Source organism: Balaenoptera borealis (genome assembly GCF_965194805.1).
Source record: "Balaenoptera borealis genome assembly, chromosome: 19".
NCBI lineage: Eukaryota > Metazoa > Chordata > Mammalia > Artiodactyla > Balaenopteridae > Balaenoptera > Balaenoptera borealis.
Window position 1 is genome coordinate 15026592 of NC_138878.1, and position 25876 is coordinate 15052467.

At 43.8% G+C, this 25876-nt stretch overlaps 1 protein-coding gene and 1 long non-coding RNA gene across 2 annotated transcripts in view; one reads left to right on the plus strand and one right to left on the minus strand.

The window, feature by feature from the left end:
* Positions 1–24257, plus strand: part of LOC309617584 — a 54601-nt gene extending 30344 nt beyond the window's left edge. The window contains exon 2 of the long non-coding RNA XR_014238066.1: positions 1–24257. This is a non-coding gene — a long non-coding RNA (uncharacterized lncRNA).
* Positions 1–25876, minus strand: part of ZFHX3 (zinc finger homeobox 3) — a 423800-nt gene that overhangs the window by 348617 nt on the left and 49307 nt on the right. The window lies entirely within an intron of this gene.

Here is a 25876-nt window from a genome sequence, read left to right on the forward strand (position 1 = left end):
GGTCAAGACCCCTGTTCTCTATAAAACCCAGATGAAGAACTGTATCACGTGAAACTCAGAGGCGGTCTCTGGAGAACCGACTGTGGCTACTGCTCCGAAGCCAAGGACGGTTCCAGACGGCCGCCCGGAAAACTCACCAGGCTCCGACGCCCAGTTTTGGCTACAGTCACAAGACAGCCAGGGGTACACCCCACCCATCCCGCTAAGGAACTGTCGTGCAAGAGGGTGCGTGGGGCTGCTGCAGTGAGCTGGGGGCAAGGCACCCCGTAGATCCTCCCGGCCATTCTTTCTAACACTTGGGGAATGGTGTTGCAGTGGAAGCCATTTCAAATAATTAAAACATTTGGTCCCTGTTTATCCTTTGCTTCCTTCTTCAGGCCTTGTTCTGAAAATAAACTTTGCTCTGAGTTTCCGGGCTCCTAAAATTCCCAAGTGTGTGAGTGTCCTGAAGGCCTTGGGCAGAGTTAATGATTGGCTTGAGGTTAGCTGGACCTGCTCTCCCCAGGTGAGCTGTCTTCACATCTCAGTCTTCTTCTTCTTTTTTTTCCTCTCTCTCTTTTCCTGGGTAGCGGGTCTCTCTCCTCTGCATGGAGACAAGCCTTACTTGTTGACTGTTCCTAAGTGCTCAGTGGATCAGGGGGGGTCCATGTAGGGGTGTGTGTGTCCATTTGACAAAAAAACAAGAGACGAATTAGGGCAGCCAAACCACAACATGCAGGCACTGGGTATTTAAGTCAGATTGACAGTGAGTCAGGATCCTGGTTAGGTGCCTGAAAATCTCCCAGTTTCCAAGTGTCTCTTTCTCAGCTCTCTCTCCCTTTCCTCTCCATCATGGTGGAGGGCAGCTGGTATGAGGTTTGAGTTCATGTGTTTCCTTTCTGTGTCCTTACTGTTTGGCTGCCTCTCAAATGTCAACACAGCAAGAACATGCCTCGAAGCTACGACTTCCCACCATCTCCTCTACCACCTGCCTGGCCCAACCACATCCATGCTTGCCTGGAACCCGAAGGCCTTCTAAATGGTCCCTCCATTTCCTCTTTTGCCCTGTTTCAGTCCACTCATCAATGAACAGCCAGAGGGATCATCAGAAAACCCAAATCAGATTAATCCCATCGCCCTGCTGAGAACCCTGCTGGGTGGGCCCTGCCTACTTCTCCAACTTGATACTGAGCCATCTCTCTTTGGTCCTTCATGTTCCAGACACGCTAGCCTCATTTTCCTCACCAATAAAGTAGGAACAACAACAATGTCTACTCAAAGGCTTGGGAGGAGTAAATGCTTTAACACATAAAGCACCTAAACAAGCGTCTGACTGTGATAGGGGCTCAATAAATGGAAGTGCCATTCCATTTACCTCTTTGAATTTGCCAAGAACTTCCCTGCTTCGAGGCCTTCACAAACACCCGCCATTCATCTTTTTATCTTTGTAAGGCTGTTTCTTTCTTAGCCTTCAAGTTTAAGTTTAAATGTCAACTCCCCGAGAGATCTTCTCTAACCAGTCTATTCAAATAGGTTCCCATCCTTTTAACCCCCCACCCTATTATTTTCTCCTGTAATAGCCTATTTGTTTCCCTCATACCACTTTTTCCCACTTGTCATTACATATTATTTGTTTACCTGTGGGCAGGGTTAGGTCTGTATATCCTGATCTAGCACAAGAAACATTTGCTGAATCAATGAGTAAAGGAATGAATCAGACTCCTAACCTTTCCTCTTCTAATACCAGAGCCACCCTCAAGCCACCTCGTCTCCTGGGCCACACTCTCCTCTCCAATTCCTATATTTATTTATTTATTCTCTCATCCTTTTGCCAGTTTTGACCCTGGGCTCTTGGCGACGGAAATTCTCTGAATCCTCCAGGGGCTGCCACATCCCTCCCCCACCACTCCATCCTTTTCTCTTGCCTGTGGGCCAGTTTCTCCTGTGAAAGGCTCACACTTTCATTTATATGTAAATAATAAATAATAGAATATGCAATGCCCAGAGTGAGTTCTATGACTAATAACTCCTCATCTGCCAAGTTAGAAGGGTTTGGGGATGAATTAACTCATCGTCTACCATTAAGAAATCAATGTCTATGCAATTACTCCACGAATACCCAAGATCAGGTATCTTACAGCCCCACCTGAAAGCCTAAAGTGATAGTAGGAAACGACAGTCCCCATTTTTGATGCTTCTCACCACTCATTATGGGTGTCCATTGTATTATATGGAAACTGTGTAACGTGAGCTAAGACGCAGTAACCTGACCTGTCCTCATGAATCTCGCTTTCTCTCTCATAGCCAAGAACACTAAGAAGGAAAATGTCCTCGCCTAAATTTTTTATTATTTATTGACTGATAGCCTGTCTTTTTTTTTTTGTTCTTAAGCCTCTGTGCACTTTACTGATTACTCCTCTGGAAATCTTTTTACTTTACCATTCACCAGATAGCTGCCACCTTTGGGAAAGAAGGTGGCAGTGTGATGGAATGGCTTGATACAAACTGAGCTTCCAGAAGAGTCTTCATATTGAAGTGCTGGTGCAGCCCCACCCTGCAACCTAATGCACTATGACGGCAATGATGTAATCATGAGAAAGAGCACAAGGCTTCCATCAGAGTCATTCTTTTCATCCAACAGAATAAGCCTGAGGACAACTGTCTTCATCATTTCATTCCTGGCCCCACCTGCATTTGCACCATTGGTGTGACTCAGTCGTGGAAACACGTCTACCGCCACATTTGAGAGACTCTGTTCCATTAATGTGATCTGAAGGTGAAATCTGTATATCCCCCAGACTAAACTATTCAGTGATTTGAGTTATTGAGAAAAGCCCAAATAGTTATTAATTCCCCTAAGAAGAAGAAAATAAAGATCTCTTCCCTTATATGCAAAAGAGATTTCACTGGTTTATATTGGGTTGGCCGAAAAGTTCATTCGGGTTTTTCTGTAACACCTTACAGAAAAACCCGAATGAACTTTTTGGGCAACCCAACATATGTTTGGATGGGTAGCAGATAAAATGATTTTATTGAAATGAATTTTCTAGAATTTCATAGCGGGAACTTTGGGAACAAAAAAGAATTCTGATGGTAAAGAGGAAGAAGAAAATGTTTCTTTAGTGTGATATATATCATTATAATGGCACCTTAAATTCAGAGATTACCACTATTTGAAAGAATATGAAACATTATATACACAGTATTGTAAACCTCAAGAATACAAGTATCCTCACTTTAAAGATGGGAAGAATGGATTCATAGATGAGTCTTCCCCCAAATACAGAACTTTGGAGAAAAGCCAACACGGCTATATTGCCATTCCAGAGCCCTCTGTGTTTCCACAGATCTCAGGCTAGACCAAACAATTTTTTTTTGGTATTAGACTTGAATCAAAGAGGCAGACAGGTTGTAGTTAACTCAACAAATAAATGTTGATTAAGTGTCGACTATGTATAAAGAATATGAAAGGCACAGTCCTTGTTCTCAAGGAATTTGTAACTTAGTGAAGGAGACAGACGTATAAACTAAATGTAATGTAAAGCACTATTAAATTAAAGCACTGAGAAAGGAGTATTGACAGCTAGTTGTGGAGACATCATAGGGATGGAGCTGCTCCGGTTGGGGGCTGCTTATAACAATCAGAAAGAGAAAGACCCATTGGTAGAATCAGGCCACTTCCCTAGTAGGCACCAGGGAACCCTTCTGACTGGTGGAGATTTCCTCTTTGTTCTGAGCTGAAACCTACCTGTCTGTAGGTAGATAACTGTAGGTATCCACCATGTGCTTCTAGCTGTATCCTCTAAAGCAATGTAAATTATTGTTATCCCTCTCATATGTACCTGCCCTCACAATTCTAAATCTGGATGACATTTCTCTCCCCTTTCCCAGTGTGCCTTCCTTCCCAAAGACTCCTTTGCCTTCTATTTCTGATTAAATGTACCAATTTCTTCAACTCTTTCACCTAGGGCATGATTCCCAAATCTTTCACTATCCGGGCATTCTTCTCTTGACACTTTCTACTTTATTCATGTCCATCCTTAAAATTGGCATTGAAAACTGAACATAATACTTTAGATATGTGTTGACCAGTGGGTCACTTTCTTCCCTTGTTATCCATCCATCCCTCTGGTCATCCATCCATCCATCCATCCATCCATCCATCCATCCATCCATCCATCTATCCAAATGACACTTAAATAAGCTTCTGTGATAGGAGACACTGTTCTAGTTACTATAGGGGATAAAAAGATGAAAAACTTCAATGAAAGTCAAGTCTGGTGAGATGATGATTGGAGGAAACCATATTCCTACCAACACAACCTAAGCTTTCATCAGTACTTTGGCAGCCATGGATCACACAGTTAGCATCTACTGAGCTTGTGGACCCCTAACCTTCTAACAGAGTCTCACAAAACTTACACTTAAACAGATTGCCCTTGTTCAGGGCATTGGCATTTGATTTTGGGGACCAAAGTTCAGAACGTTCCATTGATTTTGGCCTTTGAACTTTCAGCCCATTATTTCAGTTTATTGAGATCTTTTGGGAACCTAGACCCTGTCCTCCAACATCAAGCCTTTCCTTTTAGTTCTAGTCAACCTACGAACACCGGTAGCTTAGTCCAGAACTCTGGAGCATATCAAGCCAGCTGTGAATCCACCCAGCTCTATGACTAGCAAGGTCTCATTTCTTTATCTTGGCTATCAAGGAGATCATTTTTGGTCAAATGTGATATTGAAATCAAAATACAGTGGGCCCAAGGAATTTTTTTTTACCAATTTACTAGTATAAATACTAAATAAATAAATGCATTAATAAAAAGTAGAACTGAATACCAGGCCTTTTCCAACCCCGTGTTTACAGAGAGATCAATCCACTAATGTGGAAATTGGCAGCTCCAGAAGGTTTGGGATAGAGGATCTCCCTGTTCAACTCAGAGATACTAAATCAGCGGATTAAGTCTCCAAACTGTCTCTGGGCCTAGAGAGGGTAACAGTGCTCTTTATAAGCATCTTGGATTTCTACTTTAAAAATGAAATCCACTGGGTCCTATCAGTCTGTGGTTTGTCTGCTCTGCTTTTTGCAAACTTGAGATGGGGTTGCATCGTGATTGGTTACAATATTCTGCTCTTTGGAAGGGGGAACCCACTGACCCCTGACTGCAGCCGGTCATACAGAGAGTGTCAGAGGCGGACCAATTACCTAAGAGGATGGAGAAAAATCAAACAGAGGCCGGGCACAATGAAGGGAAAAAACACACAGCAGGCCCAGCTTTAGTTCCACTTCTTGAATTACCACTATGTCAATAGAAGGTGATAAATCAAGGGAGATATTTACTGATTAAAATTACATACTCCTACGGGAAACTGTATAAACAGATTGAAGAACAAAGCCTTCAGGGACTGAGCTCAGTTGAATCCATCCAGGCTTTGGCCAGTCGTTTCTGTCTCCAGCCAACTCTTGGACCCAGGGGTCATCGAGAGAGCAAGTTGCTCCATGAAATCAGACTTGCTATGCACAGATCCAAATATTTGTAGGGAAAATTTAAAGCCACGTTGGGAAGAGATTCAGGACTCAGATCCATTCACAAGGGATCCTCTTATTTCATTCTTTTTTTTTTTTGCTTTTACTCTCAAGTCTGGTCTAGACTCACTAGAAGGATCCAGATACCTGGTCTCTGTGTCCTGCCGGCCAGAGGTCATGAGGCCACAGATGCTGAAGGGAGGACATAGGAGACATGAGTGGGCATGAAGCCCACTCCTACAGGGAGATTGGGGGTGGCAACTGTTGCTAATAAGCTTTTTTTTTTTTTTTAACATTTATTTATTTATTTGGCTGTACCAGGTCTTAGTTGTGGCATGCGGGTTCTAGTTCCCTGACCAGGGATGGAACCCGGGGCCCCTGCATTGGGAGCGTGGAGTCTTAACCACTGGACCACCGGGGAGTCCCAGCCAATAACATTTTTCTGCCCACCCGCCTCGTCCACCCTTTCGGGCATATTCATATTGGTGTTGCCAGGGCAACAAGAGCTCTGGTCTGCCATCCTGGTCTCCCCAGGTGCATTGCATGGTCAATGACATCCTGCTCCTTTATATGGGGATCTTCTTTAGTGAGAGAAGTGCCTGTGGGAATGTCTGGAGCAATTTGTGTAAGGAGGGCCTAAAGCGAGGTTGCAGTTTCGTTTTCAGAGCCATCTCTTTATGCCAGCTCTTCCTGTGGGAGTGAGACCGTCACCCCAAACCCCTCTGTTCTGATGGGGGCAGCACAGGTTTCCACCTGATGGATGGGGAAGCCCTCACGGGGCTGCTGAACATCACCACTGGCTCCATTATCTACGAGCAGTGTCGGGGTGAAATTCTGCCCTTCTAACCCAAGTTCCATTTCTTTCCTTTTGTGCCCTTGGCTGTGAATATGCAATTATCACTCAAAGGGAATTGGGCAAAACTGTTCTGGGATAAACAGGCTTTGATGATTGGGAGGAGGGAGGTGATCATCTATACAAGGTCAAAATGTCACGGAAGTGTGTTGGAGGCATAATTCCTATTAGGGCCACCACGCATGGTTGGGTGTTTTGCGGGTTTTGTAAACGTGCCTGGCTGAGGGGACAACTGGGGGCTGAAACCAGCTGATGTTCTATCTGCCAAGCTGTCTCGCAGAGTGCCCGGACACAGGGCGGTGTCCAGACGGAAGGGCAGGTAACTTTATCTTCATACACAGGCAAAGTTGGTCGTCCAGGCATGCAGTGTACGGGCTTTTGTCTACCCAGTGTGGCCACCTTTTCCTAACTGTCCCTCCAGAGGGAGTGCCTTTTCCTAAATGGCAGGAAGGTACAGAACACACTGGACAAGGCCCTGGTCCTTCTGGCCTTTTCCTTGGAGCTGGGAGGAAGAGGAGGTGAAGAAGATCCCAACTGCAGCATTTAGGAGTTCATACTTTGCCTTTTAAAAGGCAGTGGTGGCTAATAAAATGCCTGTATAATTACCCTGGCTCACTCTCTTGTTCTTTCCCAACTGGGTTACTGTAAAGGGAGGTGAGCGCCCCTTCGTTTGCTTCCTCCCTGAAGGGATCTGTCAGGCATTCCCTGTCCGCGTGAACCCTATTCCCGGGGTGTCACTGAGCCCCTCTCTTTCTACCGGCCTCCAGAGATGGCTGGTGTTACAGCTCAGACATCACACACCGTCTTAACTTCTGGAAAACTCTGAGACGCCCTTTTATTTTTTTTGAAAAGGAAGTTATGTTTACAGCGGCTGCGCTGCACTGCTCTGCCCCTTGGAGCCTCCTCTGAATGGTTTCCAGTGTGTTCGCTTATCTCCAAATGGAAGCACGTTTTGGAGATGGGGAGAAATTAATTATGATTTCCCAAGCTGAGGAGGTGAAGTCGGCTGTCGCGAGCCATGGGGGCGCTCTGATCTCGTTCTTCTGCTCGGCTTGAAGAAAAATCTCGCTTTGCCCTGGAATATCATGGCCTGGAGGCCTTTAAATTAAAAACAGTTGTGAAACTGGCAGCAATTTAGAACTTATGCCAGCGCATGAATCCGTAAAGAGTAGGGCCTCAGGGATGCAGGTCATGTGTCTATAAAGAGGCCTGCTTTGTATCCTTGGCTTTTACTAAGGCGAGCCTTTGGCCTACCACTTCTTTTCTCTCACAGGGGGAATGTTGGCTCTTTGGGGTTGTTTCCCACCCTCCCTTCTGACTTAACCTCCCGCCTGGTCCCTGTCCTGGGGTTCTAGGGTTTGCCCCGTGCCTGGGGGTGCCATCAGGGCCTGGTGCTTTCTCAACGTCTCCCAGGTCAGGAATAGAAGCATCCAGACAGTGGTTGACGCCTCCCAAGAACACAGGGTGACCAGGAGACGGCATGGCAAGGGCTAGAGAAGACAACGCAGCTACAGAGGAAGCCCCCACGGACAACGTGAATCCAAGCCAGCAAAACCAAACACCGTTATATAGAAGATATTTCTGTCAACTCCCAGAGAAGGTAGCGGAAATGCCAGACAATAAAATAGCAAGTTGAGGATGGGCCAGTAAAATCCCTCCTTAGTGTTTACGGCCTGGCTGCTTTGAAGCCAGGAGGTAAGCTTGGTCAGAGGGAGGGGTGTGAGCCTGGAGGGTGGTGGACAGACAAAACCTGAACTCTTTTCCCCACAAAAATCTTCCCACTGACACTTTCTCTAGCATTCTGCCTCCTCCAGCGTGGTGTTCTTGTGCAGAGGATCCCAGAACACCCTAAGTTATACGGCATCTTTAATTAAAAAGTGAAATCCACCTATAAGGACAAAGAAGCCCAAGGACCCGATATCAGTTAATCCTATTTGGCAGAGAAAGAATTCACACTTAAATCTGAAAACATAATTGTTTCCTTAGTCACGTTCAGAGCTGTATTCAGCAGGTTATGCTGACAGTCACTGACTGACTGTCTCATATGTGCGGTAGCAGGGAACAGTTTGGTGGGGTCAGACATTACATACAAAGATAAGGGATCTGCATAGTTTCTTGTAGAGAATTGATTTTCTTTTTTTTTTTTTTTTAACATCTTTTGCTTTATAATGGTGTGTTAGTTTCTGCTTTATAACAAAGTGAATCAGCTATACATATACATATATCCCCATATCTCCTCCCTCTTGTGTCTCCCTCCCACCCTCCCTATCCCACCCCTCTAGGTGGTCACAAAGCACCGAGCTGATCTCCCTGTGCTATGTGGCTGCAAAAATATGGAACGCTTCACGAATTTGCGTGTCATCCTTGCTTCAAGTAGCAGGGGCCACGCTAATCTTCTCTGTATCGTTCCAATTTTAGTATACATGCTGCCGAAGCGAGCACAAGAATTGATGTTTTAAGGCAAAGGGATGCTTGAGCAGAGCTGCGCTTTAGAAGAGCCATAGTAGAATAATTTTGAAGATACAGGTAATAGCTAATATTTCTTGAACACTTACTGTGTGCCAGAAACCAGGTTATTTTATTACATGCATTCTCTTCTTAAATCTCCATACAACCCTATGAAGTAGGTACTACTCTTGTCCTCATTTTACAGCTAGGCAGCCTAAAGCTCAGGGAGGTCCAAGGTCACACAGCTTGCAAGTGGTGGAGCAAGGATGAGACCCAAGTCTCAGCAACTGCAGAGCGCACACTCCTAACTACTATAGATCAGGCCTAGTGTGTACATTGCTCATTGCATCAAGTGTCCAGAAAGACCTGTTTCATTTGTGTAGAAGAAGGGGCAAACCTCTAGATTTGGGATTTTGAGATGTAGATGTCAGGGGTGCCAGATTTAGCAAATAAAAATACAGAACACTTAGTTAAATTTGAAAAGTAGCTGTAGCAAGCTTTTGTAACTTATTAAAAGTAGCTGAATACAGGACATTTAAGGCACCCTGCATAAAGATGCAGGACAAAAGTCACTAAATGCTGGACACGGCCTATACACAGAGGATGCTTTGCAAACCCACCAGGTGGTGCACCTTGGGTCTGTCACGCCATTTCTCTGCCATCTTGGGCAAACCCACCCCTCTTCACCTCATTCTTCTCAGCTGAAAAATGTGGATAATAATATCTAAGTGAGATGATATAAAATGCCTGGTAGAGTGCCAGGCATAGAGTAGGTGCTCAATAAATGCTTTGTTGGTGAACTGGGCAACTGCCTAGTTTCCAGAAAAAGTTGTTGTTTTTTTCTTTCCATTCAGAAGAACACTTAACTCTTACTGAGTATTCTATTCATCAAAGACTTGGCCTTTTCTTCATGAAAAATATATCTTTTAATGGGGGTCATTTCTTGATGTTTTGTGTAGCCTGTATTTAAAAACACCAGCCATTTCCTCTAATAGGAAAGTTGCTACACAAGTGAAAAAAAAAAAATATAAGGCAACAGAAACAATGCCCATTATATTATCTTCAAGCCTTTATTATGTAGGTATTAAATTTGAACTCAGAGGTCGTCACACTCTGAAAGTGTTTCCATCTGGAGCGCTCCATTCTCCATTCTGTCGGTTCAATTAAGCCTGAGAATTTAAATTATCTCCCTAACTCTAAAAATATGTATAGATACTTCTGAAAGTGGAAACGATTCCAGGGCTTAGAAGAAATGCTGTGGAGTGAATGTGCTCACAGCTCTCAGGCCAGGAGGGTTGACCCTTCCAGATCTTTGAAAGGTTGTGGAAAGACCGTAAAAATCAAATCAAATCAAGTCAAAATAGACAGCCTTTCTCTCAAGAAGAGTGTTTGGAAAAGAGGTGGAGGGATGGAAGAGTCGTGTGTGAAAAAAACATACACACTCAGTGGGAAACATATTTGTCTAAATACATTAAATTAAAAACTCTGAGTGACAGCATTTCTTCCTTTCTTTCTCTCATTTCCAGTTCATTCTTATCAGAATTCTGTCAGCTCTCAAACTGACATTTTCCTGTTCTGATCTTTTCTCAGATAGTAAAGAGGGATTTTTATTTTTTTATTTTTTTATGGGGCTGATGCAAACAGCAGATCCGTCTACAGAGAAACGTCAAGGACGGTTTGGAGTCCTAAACCCTGACCCTCCTGCCCTCTCCTAACTAGCTATTGACATTGAACTTAAAAAAAGCGGCAATGCTGAGATGAGATAATGCTTTAAAGTGGAAGAGAACAGGGCTATGGGGAGGAAGTGGGGGGTTGGCAAGTGAATTTGCTGCTGGGCCGAGCGTCAAACTTCAGGCTTTGAAAAGTTCAGTTTTGCTTCAAGTATTTGGGAAAGAAAATGGGCCTCATCCTTGAGAACAGGTATGGGGTTAGAGAGTCTCTTTGGAGGAAACTCCTATTCCAGGAAATGTAATGTGGTCCCGTTTTCAAGATCTTTGGGGTCGATGAGCTGTCACACTATTGGTTTTTTTTTTTAATTTTTATTTATTTCATTTATTTATTTTTGGCTGCGTTGGGTCTTTGTTGCTGCACGTGGGCTTTCTCTAGTTGTGGCGAGCGGGGGCTCTTCATTGTGGTACGTGGGCTTCTCTTTGCGGTGGCTTCTCTTGTTGCGGAGCACAGGCTCTAGGCGTGTGGGCTTCAGTAGTTGTGGCGCACGGGCTCAGTAGTTGTGGCACGAGTGCTCAGTAGTTGTGGCGCACGGGCTTAGTTGCTCCGCGGCATGTGGGATCTTCCCAGACCAGGGCTCAAACCCGTGTCCCCTGCATTGGCAGGCGGATTCTTAACCACTGCGTCACCAGGGAAGTCCTTGTCACACCGTTTTTGCACTGGACCCGTGAATGACTCCCTTTGCTCGTGTCCTGTAACAGAGTTGGGCTTTACAATGCACGCATTTGGAATTTTTGATGTGAATATCTAAAGGGACTTTCTCCATCGTTTCAAAACGGAGAAGTAGAAAGAACACGGCTTGCATTCGATTCTGATCCCTTTGTTCTCTGGATTCTATTAGCTTTGGCTTCTGTTTACCCTCATTTAAAGAGTCTTCCACCTGAAATTGTGAATGTGACCTGCTTCCTCTCTAGCTGGGAACAGAGATAAAAAGAGAAATGATTTCTCAGAAAAACCTTGACTGTGCTATTGTGAGCCATCTGTTCTTATTTTCATATCACTGGGTCCTGAATGTTCTAGAATAAAGCCCTGGCATCTCTGAAAATGTTTCCTCCATTTCACCACTGGTTGGAAATGCGGTTCAGTGAACCCATGACCGACCCAGAATAAAATTTGTAAGAGAGAAGCTTGGATTCCTTGGAGGTAGGGTTTATTTCATTTTAAAATGAGTCCTGGTACACCTGGATTCTCTTCTTGCCTTATGGCGATTTATTTAGAGAGGCTGGTGCCTTGATACTTCTGAAAGGCAGGGTGTTACTCTGCTTACACAGAAAGAAGTGAGGAGTTCTCTAAATGTTTCCACTTTCTAGAAGCTGCTGGTGTCTTCTGGGCCAAGCCCTGGGGAATACAAACCCTCTCCAGGCATGCCAAAGGCCAGAGAGCAGCACGGAGAACTCTAATCACATGAGCATTGTTCACGGGCATGGGCAGACACCACTGTCTCTGTCTCCTTTATGTTCATTGCTTGAGACACTTGAAATTAGGCCTGACACAGTGCTAACAAATGTACTACAGGGAATGAGCCTGCACTGGGCCCTAGGGAATGATCTAGAAGGCTTAATAAGTCTTTTCCATCTTTAATTTCCACAGTTCTAAATATGCTGGCTGCTTATAAAGCAGTAGATTGATTTTCGGGCAGACTGGTTAGTTTTGAAAGCACTTAGTGGAGAGGATTTGGCTTTATGTAGCCATACCCCTTGACCCTGACTTTAGTTTGGACCTGGATTCTGAGAGCAGCCCTCAAGTAGCTCCTTTCACCTCCCTTTGGCAGAGAGCAAGTGGGCAAGGGGTGGTCCTAGGCTCCCCCCTGAGCTCATTAACCAGCCGCTATCATCTCTGTGCACTGGGGACTACGTCTTGTCTCTCTGGTTATGTGTAAGCAAATCAGAGCATGGAAGTGCTGTTAGCCTGGCTCATCACCGCCTCACACCCCTCTGAAATAAGCCAAGTGTTCAGGTTTGATGGTAAGCCTTCCTAGGGAGAAGGCTTCTTGTGTCTTCTGAAGATGTGGTGAGTGCCATGATCACTCCTTGTCTAAGGTCAAGGGAACAAGACTCACCTTAATGTATTGATATCTTTCAAAGCAGGAAGCTGCTGAAATGTTGTGCAGTTGTGTGACTTCATATTACGACGCAGCTGGTGAATTCATTTTGGAAATGGCTGGTTTGGAGGGAAACTTGCTATTTTTCTTTTGGTAATTGTTCCCATTGGTTTACCCTACCCCCATCGCCACCATGACGCAAGGAAGCAATTATAGGCAATAAAACAGACACAGCTAAGTCTAGGGAGAGGGGAGGGCCCTCGGAGTTTCCAAATTTTCTTTGAGCTCACACACAGATTGCCTTTTTCTGGACATGGGAAATAGGAACAATCTCAGTTTTTCCATCCATAAGACAGGGATCTTAATTTTTGCTTGCATCACAGGAAATGTTATAAGGACTAACTAGCTAACATTTTTACAGTGATATGGAGATAAATATACATGAAGTGCACAGGATCTTTCATGATGGCTAAAAGTGCTCTTAAGAAGGAAACTCAGGCATCCACTCCCTTTGCATTTTCCATTTCAGGGTGAAATATACAGCTGGAAAAGCTACTTGTGACTGACAAAATGCTGGGACTAATATCATGCTTTGAACTACTTTATCCAGAATTAAGGAGCCAGTTCCCAATTATTCCAACCTCAAGGTCACTCACTGAACCAGTACTTCAGGTAGAGGAGGATTATGTATGGGTGAGAGAAGAGAGGAGACGTGAGGACCACAGGGCAGAGGAAGGGAAGGGAGAAAGAGGAAGAACAGAAGAGTGAAGAGGGCTTGCACTATTTTTCTTGTAAACTGTCTGAATTTGAAATAATCATGGGTCAGCCTTGGTCATGCAGAAACGTGCCAACTCCTAGAGTCCTCCTCTTTGGTGTGCCACCCCCTAAAAGAAGGAAGCAAAGCCTGGAAAGGATCTGGCCTGCCTCGTGCCTGCCTGGTAGCTCTACCCAGCCTAGGGGTCACATTCAGAGGCATGGAAGAGGCAAGTACCTCTTCTTCCACCAAGCGTTTCATCAGGATTCTGTAAGCTTCAGATGTAACCCCTCTTAAAAATCTGAAAATGAAACGAGACACATTTCTGAGGTTGTCAGCAGGTAGATCCACTGGCTTGTGGTAAGTAATCTCTCTGGGAGGAAGTCTCGGCTCTGATGTCTGTGTTGAGTGTTCCGTGGCTCCCCCCGGCCGCCCCAGCGCAGGTTTATTCTCTGGGCGAGGAGGTGGTGATGATATTGCTTCTAACAACCAGACTGAAGCGTAGCCTCAGGCTGTCTTACAAAGCCCCCTCCAAACAGCCTCTAATTAATTTTTATCCTGCCATCCCAATGAGTCCCAGGAGTGCAGCAACCCAACAAAAAACCCTCATCAAGTCATTTGGAGAAAGCTTTGACGTAACACTTCCCGATTTCAGATCTCTGAAAGAAAAACTGTGGCAGAAGAAACCCTCAACCCTTCCCGACACTCCTCCACCTTACTTGTTTCTTTTCTTTTCTTTTTTTTTCAGTTTCTCATCTTTTCTTTTACAGTGGCCATAAGTCAGACCTTTCTCTGGCTCCCTCCAACCCATAGTTCTTTCAGCGAGAACCCTCGAGATACACATTTCTCTTGCTGACGGAGGAGAAACCCCAATTCTCTGGGGCCTGGGGCTGGTTCTCCCTCTGGGCTGCCCCAGGGATCCCAGCCACCTTTGGAGGGGAGGCTTACAGCCTCTCTGGCTTGCAGGGGGGCCAGGTCTCCTCTGGGCTGTGAAAACAGTCTTCAGTAGACATAATGCTGGAAACCGAGGGAAGGTTCCACAAAGAGGAGTTTTACCCACTGAGCACATTAAAGACATGGCCTTCTACCCTCCCCCTTTGGAAGTGCTGCTGGCGGCAGCTCGGTGGCGCTGGCCGGCTGTCCGTGCCGGGGGTCCCTGCAAAACTCCCGAAGGCCCCTGTTCAGGCGGCCTGTTTCAGGGCTCAGAGACAGAAGGGCCCCTTCCGCCCTGGCACCGGCACGTGAGCCTCACTTGTTGCCCTCTATCCAGCTCAGAGTCCTTCCCAGTCACCTTCTCCCACCAGCCTTTCAAAGCCCTCCCGGCCCCTCTGTTCATTCAGGATGCTTCTCCTGGGAACTCGGAATGAATGAAAATTTAGGAAGAGTGGCTGTTTGAAATGATGCATTCAGAGGTGCTGAAACCCAAACCACCCGCCGTCTGGGCTTCCTGGGTTTTCAGGACAAAAAGGTTGAGTGACGGTTCCCTTCCTGAGGTCTCAACAGAGGAGACTGATCTGTGCCAGCGGCTCTGGTGTTAATTTCATGATCCCTGGGTGCCAAAGAAATTTCCTCAGGACCCGCTTGACTCGACAGCCCCTGAGAAATGGGGCCATTGTTTCTAATGAGCTTCAGCAGTCTGACTCCTTTAAAAGAGTTAATCACAGAATCACAGGCCTAGAAAGGACTTCTCCGATGGCTCCTCTGTGCCAGGTCCAAGTGGGTGAGAGCTGATCCTATTTTTGAAGATGCCCACGGAGCCCCACTCCAGTGACTAATCACTCGTAATTGTCCTCTTTAATTTTAACCTCATGGGCTACTGTTCGAAACAGATTTCCGTTTGTGCAGTCCTCGGAAAAGGTAAAAAGCATTGCTCATCATGCAAGTGGGGGCTGTTCATTTCCCACTCCTCTGTTCTTTCCTGTCTCCCTGGATGGTGGCACGGCCCAGCGGTGAAGAGCAAACACTGGGGAATCGGACATGCCTGGGTATGAAGTCTGGGTTTTGTAATTGACAAGCTGTGCTACTATGTCTCAGTTTCCCTGTCTGTGAAACTGAGGAAATAATAGCCACCTCACTGGGTTGTTTTGAGGATTAAATGAGATAGTGAAAGTAACGTGGTTGCCTTGGGTCAGGGTAGGGCTTACTCTGCGGCCACAAATAAAAAGGCTCCCACTGGAGCGGAGTTGAGTGCATGTGGATTCTTGCCTGTTTGGTTGTTCTGTTGAAGATGCCAAGGGATACCTATGGGCCAGGCAACAAAGAGCAATGGAGGGCTTCCCTGGTGTCGCAGTGGTTGAGAGTCTGCCTGCCAATGCAGGGGACACGGGTTCGAGCCCTGGTCTGGGAAGATCCCACATGCTGCAGAGTGACTAGGCCCGTGAGCCACAATTGCTGAGCCTGCGCGTCTGGAGCCTGTGTTCCGCGACAAGAGAGGCCGCGACAGTGAGAGGCCCGCACACCGCGATGAACAGTGGCCCCACTTGCCTCGCACAGAAACGAAGACCCAACACAGCCATAAATTAAAAAAAAAAAAAAAAAAAAAAAAGAGCAATGGAAAGAGAACTGGACTGAGGGTCTGGAGACCTGGGCCCTAGACACAGCTCTGCTGTAGCTTAGGCCGTGACCACTCTGGGCCTCAGTTTTCTAGTCTGTGAAATGATCTCCACCTGTCTCCCTGGCAGGGGAGTGGGGAGGGGAGAGATGCGGCTATGGATTGTCAACTGGAAAGTGGTCTTCAAATGTGAGGCGCTAAGGGCCCTGAAGGCAGATGACTAATTGACTCCTTGGGCCCGTAGACCTGCCTGCTGCCCTCGGAGCCCTCTCTAGCACCAAGCATTGCCCTGGCATTTTGCTAGCCTTGCCCTGAATTGCTAGTATCCTGGGAACGTGGAGTAGGAAGAGGCAAGTTGAAGTTTATTTCCTCACTTCTTAGTGCTCACATTTCCTTAGACTCTCAGTTCTATTTTGTTGTGAAAGGGACAGCCCCCGTCTGGGAGGACCCCTCAGTCAAGAGGCAGCATGCAGAGTGGCTAAGCACTGGTTAAGCCCAGGGACTACAGGGCCAGACCCTGGCTCTGTCTTAACTCTGCCACTTTCCCAACTTGTGTCCACGGGCAATCTGCCTACCTGTCTGTGTTTCAGCATTCTCAGCTATAAAATGGGGATACGAGTAGTTTCCACCTGATAAGGTGAAATGTCTACACACAATGTGCTCACAACAGTGCTCTGGGACGTGGAAAACACTCAGTAAATATTAACGGTATTATCATTAACTGAAATTTTCTAGTCCATGCAGTAATGAAGCCTGACCAGGAGATTCCTGACTCAGTCACGGAAGACCTCACTCAGAGAAGACACTCAAGTCCAGTGGGTTCTTAAGCTGCTGGGGTAGGGGGGCACGTGACTTGTTTGAGGAAATGATAAATGTTGTGGGCTCCCTCCGCAGAAAAGTTAATATGAGTCCCAAATTTCACATATATTTTTCAGAGGAGTCCACCACAACCAAACCATGGAATTACTGGGGTCCAAAGACCCTTGGTTAGAAACTCCTGTTTTATTGCCTTCCTGTTTATGAGGTCATTAGGATTATCCAAGTACAGCTTTGTATGCAGTGAGGATGTTTATCTGATTCAAAAATTAAATTATGGGTAACATCAACTGGAGAACCAAAAAGAAAATAAAATGTATGATATAACTGAACTGGAGCTAGACTTTATACAATCTCTTTCTTGAGCAGTATGCTTGTGACGTATGCCATTGCAATTTTTGTCCAAGCCCGCACTGCTCTGAGAGAGCCTTGGAGAAATTCTCTCTCTCCTTCTTTCCCACCCTTTGGCAGCTGCAAAGAGCCAAGGGTCACTGTGTTAAGAATTTCCATTTCTGGAGAAACGGAACGTCAAAGTTGTGAACCTCTTAGTTAACAATGAAAGTTTCCTTATTTCAAGGGAGATAAAGAACTCTCTTATGTATGGTGTTTATAGGCTAGAGTTTGGAAGAACTTAAATTAAAAAACAAATAATAGCAAATACGTCCTTCGATATGATTATACCCTGGACGGCTCCATTGTAATTTGGTAGGAATTAAGGGTTGGACCCACAAGAGTTTAATTTTCAGATTCAACAGAAGCATATTTCATGTCTCCCCAAATACCTTCTTAAAAAACACCACCCTTGACATGGTTTTGATTTATTTCTCTACTTCTGTACCACTGGCTTTGCAAAATTAATTTGCTGCATAGAAATATCTTAAATCACTTTCCCACTAAACCACGGTTGTTCTAGGGGAAGAAAAGGGGGAATCCTCTGTTTTCACTATCAAGGCATGATAACCCACAGAAAAAAATTGACTGAAAGCTACACACAAAAATAAAAGTAATATCAATATTTTTCTTTCTTAGAGAAAGAAAGGCCTGATAAGGAAGAGAAATGCAAACTGCAAAATATATTTCAGTTTCTCCACAGATATGTGCTGTGAAATGGGCTAGAGGCAGAGAAAAAGGATGGCTGAAAGTAACAGTCCAGAATAATAGGAAATGCAGAAGAAAATACGAGACCATGACTGAACAGGGTGGGAGGGAAATGGTGGATGAAGAAGGGATATATTTGGGTAAGACAGTTGCACAAATGGTGGGGACAGGGAAGAGAAAGCCATAGTAACCACTAGTTACCTTCTTTGCACATGTATATCTTTCTATCTCCCCCATTGCCAGACGCATGCCTCTGCATATTAGATACTCAATAAATAAAGAGAAACAAAGAGAACACGTAAAAACCCAGAAACTTTGAAATTAATATTGACTTAGATGTGCACTTTATCCAGGCTATGAATTTACCATTATTATCAATTGCCATCTGTTTCCCTTGCAATACTGATTTTTTGTGTTTGTGTATATGTATGCATGTATGTGGTTTAAATGTTGTTCACAGATCATCAACTGCTTGCATCCTAGCCTTCAGAAGCTCTACTCCAAATGAGATAACTAGAGTTTCCTACTTATGATGGTGGGGCGGGTAGCATTATCCTTAGGACTAAAATAGGAGTAAGTAGAATCATATCACTATGAGGTTGGGGCCTCCTATGGATCTGGGTCAGCAGTTTCCCGTTCTGATTCTAAGGACTGTGGTACAGCCTGGTGATAATGTATCTGTAGATTATAGACAACTGCTTAAATTTCTTCTTTGGAGAATAGTTTCTGAATTGGGGATTGAAAACATAAAGAGATGAGAAACAAAGGAAGAGAGAGATTAATGTTTTAGTCAACACTCAACAGAATATCAATCCTGGCAAGTAAAAAAGTATTGACATGGTTTGAGAGACTCAGGATTAAGCAGAACATTTGAATTGGCATACTGTGTAGCTATTGAATGAAAATGTTCTATATTTGGTTAATTGGCCTACACACCCCTTATAATTATCTCTAGCCCCAAATAATGGATTGATACACTTAGGTGGCCCTTAAAAAATGTCATTCAGCAGAAAGAGGCTTAGAGAGGACTCTACCTCATTGTTTCAGTGGTGCTTGAAATAACTGCAAAGGGTGACACGTCATGAACGGTAGGCACTGAGCAACATTCCTTGAATAAACAGGGAGCCAAGAGCTCCTGGATGGTAGGCTCTCTGGAGAGCAATGGAGCCTGGACACTGGTATTAATATGGTGACCCCTAGTGTTTCATCGTGGTAGCACCACTTGGAATCCTACCAGCACCCTGGCCTATGTGGGGCTTCTCCATAACCTTCCGATTGAAGGAGTTATTGCCCATCATAATTGTTTACGTCTTTAAAACCACCATGTTAAACAAAACCCTCTTCAACTTTAATGCATTTTCCTGCACAGTATCCATTTCCAACCCCTGCTGAATAGAGTTGTCTTGACATTGTTTTTTCTTAGAATGTGTGGCCTCTTGTCTGAGCATTTCAAAGATCAAGACATATCAATCCTTTACTGTGGTTGCAGTGTCATAAACAATGGATAATGGCATCAACGGATGAATTGTTGGAGGAGGTGGGTATTGCTCTGTCCATGGTGTGGAGCACGACCAGCCGGGATTTACTAGGAGTACAGCACGCAGTGGACGGACAAGCAAGCTGGGAGTGGTGAGTGGCACAAGTACTTGTCTGTTGTCTGTTGGATTTTTCACCTTGGTACTCTCACCCAGACATGGCAGAATATTATGGGTACAAAGAAAGCAATCTGATTCTGTATGTTCATGTAAGGAGAAGAGGAAAGTCAAACAACCCAAGCTACCTACATTGCTTCCTTATTATTTATCAGAAAGTGTTTCTCTGGACCTGATTTGTACAGATTTCTATTAAATGTGATATATGTCTTCATTTCCCATGCTACATAATAATAGGTAGACACAGCCTGAGAATAAAAAATAATAATTAAAACTAGTTCAGGGGACGGGTGGGTAAAGGGTGAAGGGGATCGATCATGACGGATGGTAACCAGACTTACGGTGATCACCACTTTGGGGTATATACACATGTTGAATTATAATGCTGTGTAACTGACATTTATATTAAAAAATTAGCTCATTAGTTATCAGGAAACATACCCGACATATCATAAATGGGCTGGGAATAGGCTGGCGGTTGGTTCACATCTCAATCCTTTTCACTCGATGGTTACTGCCCTGTTTCATCAGATATGAAAGATTCTGCTTGTCAGTGTTCCAAGTGTACTTGGGTGTCGGTAAAGGGAAAGGAGATAAGTAGAATATTTTATTTGGTGTTTTAAGACTCGAGTCACAATTCACCAAGACTACAAGTCTTTTAATTGTACAAACACTCATGGCTATTTTTTTCTCTTCCAGGCGGGTATCTTTTTTTTTTTTAAAGTTTCAACTCCCATAGCTAGAGTGACACCAGCTGACCCAAAATAGAGCTTGAGGACCAGTTTTCATTGTTCTATTGATAAACAAAGGACAGAAGCTACATAAACATACACACACACACACACACACACACACACACACACACAAAGCAAATGTAATCCTGTCATTTCAACATTTCAATCAGTTCTTGGGTAACATCTTCATGGTTCCCTTTTTCTTGATCTAGACCTTGGGATTCAGTTGGTGCCTGGCTCATCTTTCTCTACAGATAGCTTCATTTATATACCAGATGGATATGTAAGGAGCAAGGGGCATTATCACCTTGGAAAGGGCAGAGATAAAAGGGGACCTTCATCTGTCAGCAGGAGGGAAACACGTTCTCCCAAGCAAAGTTGACTGCATCGGATCCCTCCCCCTACCTACTTCTTTGTGATACTCAAATATGCCACAATATCTTTTTTATAAAAATCAGTTCTACCATCTCAAAACAAATCATCAATATCAAAAATATCAACATGATTTCCTTTCAAATTTAAAAGGAAAGAAAAAGAAGCAGCAGATTTAATTATCAGCTCAGGAACTCTTAACCATATGAATGTTCCTTAGACTACAGAGCTCCAGCCTCCAGGCCGTATGTAACCAGAGTCATCTGTGAATGGGTGAGAATCCTTGGGAACTGATGTTCAGATTCAACCACACCATCACATTCTTGGGAAACATTGCTAACGTACAGTCAGAAAGGAAGAGGATGCTTTGTGGAGGCCATATGGATGGTCCCTTACAGAACGCAGGAAATTGGGTACACTTGGGTACCCAGGGGACAGAAAAATTGTGGTGGGGCAGACACACAAAATGGTGAAGAAAACGCCGTATTTACTGCTTAACTGCAATAATAAAATGCATGGTTGTCTAAAATAAAACCGTTGTACCAAGAAGTCCACAGTCCACTGTGTTTAGTGGCGTGTTGGAGTGACCCTCTTGCCATCTATGCCAATAGCCTCTTGTTTCCAAGGAAGCCTGTTTCATAGATACACATCAGAACATCTTCTTTTACCTTTTGACAAAATGAAACTGTGTCCTTGGGAGTTTCCCACCCATTGCTCTCTTGGCTACTTCACTCCAGTACTATTTCATTACTTATTGATTTTTCAATGCCTCTCTGCATGGCTGTAATTTACACAAGTCCTTATGGCCCTTAGCAATTCTTAACACCTCAAGGTAAGATCACCGACTCCACTAGAGAGAGACAGTCGGCTACTGTCTTTTCTGGAATGAGGAAAAATTGGTGAAACACATCGCTAAAACAAGTACCTTTGGGAGGCCTTGGTGGATGAAAATGTAGCTTCACAAGAGTTCAGATGCACAATGAGAGCATGAACAATGCTAACTCCAAAGTGAATGTTGTCACATTCTTGATGTGCTGCTGAAGTCTATGCAAATTTTATTTCAGAAATGAGGTAGAGAGTGTTTTGTAGATTGGCAGTACTTAGTTAAAAGAAAAAAAAAGGTCTACGAAATAACCCTAAAGCTGATAAATGTGTATCTATTATGATTTTTAAGAAAGAAGAATCATTGCTCTTGTCAATTTGTGAAATAGATGTTTGCCTTTTATTGTAATCAATGTTCCACATGGAGGAGATGGAAATGAAAGGACATGTGTGCATGATGGAAAAAATAGAATAGAATAATAAATAACTTTGTGAGAGGCTTTGTTTGAGTAAAACACACCAGTGTTAAAAAGAGAGAAATAAACAAAAAAAAATTGTATTTTTTTCCCAGACAGGTAGAACTTAGGCTCATAGTCATAAATCAAATCAAATTGGTAGAATTTCTAGTCTCACATTTGGACTTTATTATTTGGCTCTTAAAAGTTTATAATTAAAAATTAATCAGCTATTTTATTACATATTTCTAGGGAATACTTTTTATTTTACCTGTAAAATTCCTTCATGAATTTCTACTTCATATATTTAGAGTTATGGTGAGAATGTGATTATAAATTTCAAGGAAAAATTTAATATTATTAAATAATCATACAAAAAATGGTGTGATATATTTTCACCCAAATACAGAGTTGAATTCTCTCTTCGTTTCTTTTACAAAGTGATATTAAATAAAAACATCCCCTGAAGGAGTATATCTTAGACTGGTCTTGTAGGGAAGCCATCATCTGAAAAAGCCTGGTAAGTGTCAGACCATTTACACAGTATCATGTAGTTTACCTAGCTATGTGACCCGAAAGCCATTTCTAGATTGTTCCAAAACAATGAACTAATCAACCTAACCAATATATAGAATTATAGAATTTTTTTTTTAAGCTTAAAGTGAGCTTAGGAATCAACTGGGTCAATTATAGTTTAATTTCTTGAAGTCGGTAAAAATACTCCGATCAAAGGAGCTATTTGGCATTTAAAGATTTAAAAACCCCAAATACTTGATGACATATTTTACTTTTTAGTTGTCTTTTGCCACTTACATTATTATTGTTAATTTTTGGCTTTATGCCCTTCACCTGATTGTACCACCTGTTTTTCCAGTACACTAGAATTTACTGAGGCAATTGTAATGGACAATGGTTGCTGTTTGCTCTCTTCCCTTTCTGTTGGAACATGTACTCTAAATTTCTTTGCGGCGGGAGGTACCTCACTCTGCTCTCAGTCTATTTGGTTTGGGTAGGGTTGACCCAACCCCGGGTTCGAGGTTGACCCAAGCCTGGCAGTTGGATACCATACCAGTGTCCACAATGATGGACCCAAGCTGAGATAACGAGAGCCCAATCCAGGACTTTGCTGGGGCCTTTGGCAGTGAGAGGCTCTCTCCCCTTGGAGTGGTAACGTTGGTAGATGTGAGCCTGGAGCTGCCAGGGACTACCACATGCAAATAGTCCCCTTGGAAATAAGGCAAACAGAACCTAGGTGGGTGTGGGAGCAGGGAGAGAAGGGAAGCGAGATCGATATTACTGTTTGAGCTGGTGAATCCGGCTGATCCTGAAGCCACCTACCCCAGGCATTTTGGCATATGAAGTAATACATTCCCATTTTTACTTGAGCTAATGTGAGTTTGGTTCCAGTTAGTTTCAACCTAAAGAGCCTTATTAATTAGGGCAATTTTGTCTATGAACAATCTGCATACTTCAAATGGATTTCCTTTTGTTCTGAAATAGGAACGTGTAGGCAGGTTCACTGAATTCAAAGGGGTTTAATGATTTTGTTGTCCATTTGAGAAGAAAATGTTGCTAAAACATCTTAGACTTGACCCTGCAAACTGCCTTGGTCTGAGAAAGACTCTTCTAGAGTAAGAGAAGAGTGTAAAAAAATCCTTAAAAATCATAAGAAAGAGGAAGATTTGCTATTTTTGCTTTGTTTTGTTTTAGGGAGTACTGAATTATACAAAATCTCCTTAAATGTACTGTGTTTCATTGACATCTACGACAGCAAACAAAGAGCTAGGTGCAAACTAGGCATTTTTGGGGCTAAATTTATTAGAAAAAAGTTCTGACAGTTATTAATGCTTACTATATATATTAAAAAAAGTGAAAGACACTTATGGCATGCCAGTACTTCTGAGGAATTTAATGCAATCTAAAAATGATCAGGCTGTTCTCTGAAGATTGACAAAATTCCCAGAAAACACCAAGAACATAAATCAATAGGAAGAGCCTTCTTTTTCTGTGGTTCACATGATCATCTTTGAAAAAAAAAAATTTAAATGCAAAGATTTAAGCTCACTATTATTCATTCTATGGCTGCTGTAGCCCATCACTCACTCCTTACCTCAGGATGATGTGTAAGAACGCAAACCTTGTTAGAATTCATAGACGTGGCCCAAATCTGGGCGAGACCCAATATTCCTGAGCCCTTGAAATTCTCTAGAATGTGTACTTTTAAAAGAATGCCTTCAGGGACTTCCCTGGTGGCACAGTGCTTAAGACTCTGCACTCCCAATGCAGTGGGTCCAGGTTGGATCCCTGGTCAGGGAACTAGATCCCGCATGCATGCTGCAACTAAAAAAGATTCCGCATCTGCAATGAAGATCCCGCGTGCCACAACTAAGACCTGGTGAGGCCAAATAAATAAATAAATAATTTTTTTTTTTTTAAAAAGAATGCTTTCATTTTGAACCAACTATCTCTTAGGCATTTATTTCCTAACCATCTTTTTCTGATGCTGTTGGCTGAAATGGGAGGCCAGTCAAAAGCCACATGGAAGAGAGATCTGAAGAAAATATAAACATTACTCAGGGCAAATGGCTCAAAGAGTTTCTGTACTAAGGCAGCCCAGCCATATGGCCAAGTTGGCCCAGAATCAAAATCAAAGTCATAAGACCATTGGTATGGCAGGGGAGGATGTTAGAGCTGCTGGAATCAGAATGACTATACTCTACCACCGAGACCTGGGCCAGCCAGATGGTGCTGAGGGAGCCAGACAGGAATTCCACAGGAGGAAGGTGGGCTTTGCCCCATTTTACCTTTCCAGACTTACCTCTCTTCCAGCTATGCCACCTGTTGGCCTTCTTTCACGTAATTCCCTTTTTGCATCTCTGTGCTTGTGATTATGCTGGTCCTTCTGTCTGGAATTGTTGCCTCCTTTGCTCCCCTCCTGCCCCGTTTAAAGACCTAACCATCCTGCCTACCTTGCTCTGCTTTCGTTCCCAGCCCGCCTGCATGTTCTGAACTGCCTGGGGTGCCATAACGCTCCAGCCCTTTTCTTGCTTCCGTGTCCTGATCTAGCTTCTTTCTCTTTTTCTTTCTTCTTTTCTGTCCTCTTCTTGACCTCCTCAAACTATTGTTCAAAATTTGCCTCAAGCATCACCTCTTCCTGAAAGCTTTCCCTGATCTCTCATTCCAGTTCAGAAGACTCTCCCCTGGGCTCCTCTAGTGCCTCCTAGAGCCTACTTTATGAGCACTTACTCCACTCTCCAATAGCCATTGGCCTACACCTGTATCTCTTCCGTGGAATGACCCTGATAGCTGAGATCATGCGTTCACTGACTTCGCGGTCCTATCACTTAGTGCCTGGTGCTTGGTGGGAAGGGTGGAGAGATGGTTGGAAGGAAGGAAGGATAACTGAACCCTTAATCCCTCTCATCCTGTTGCACTTACACACATACATAATGTTAAAAAATTCCCCCGTTTGACTTCCCTAACGAAAAGGCCCCACCCTCTCCTTCAACAGAGTATAAGGTCTTTGAGGTGAGGATTCAAAGCTTCTTCATTTTTGTATCCCTCAAGATGCCTTGTCCACAGGGTGTGCACATTTGTTTCTGTTCCATAAACATTTATGGAAAGTTATGTAGTATCACTAGGCCATAAAAATATGAAAGCCATTCAAACAAATCTCATACTGGACCAGAGAATCTTTCTAGCTTTGGACATTAAGAAAGCTGATCCAGCAAACATAACTAGTCGGGTGGGATGGGAGCAGGGTAATACTTATATCAACAATACCAGCTAACACTTACTGAGCACTTACTATAGGACACGTGCTATTCTAAGAGCCTTATGTGTATAAAACCGCCACTCAGTAACGCTCCATGGTACGTGAGCGGGACCCCTGCCAGAAGCAGTGACAGCTGTGCATCTGTAATTCGGGAGAGAGTTGGATCTGGTGAGCTTCAGGCTTGTCTATGAAAGCTGAGATCATATGGATTGTCCTGAGAGTCAGCAGAGAGATTCATCAATTGCTCTCTGCCCACACTTGAGTATTTTAAGCC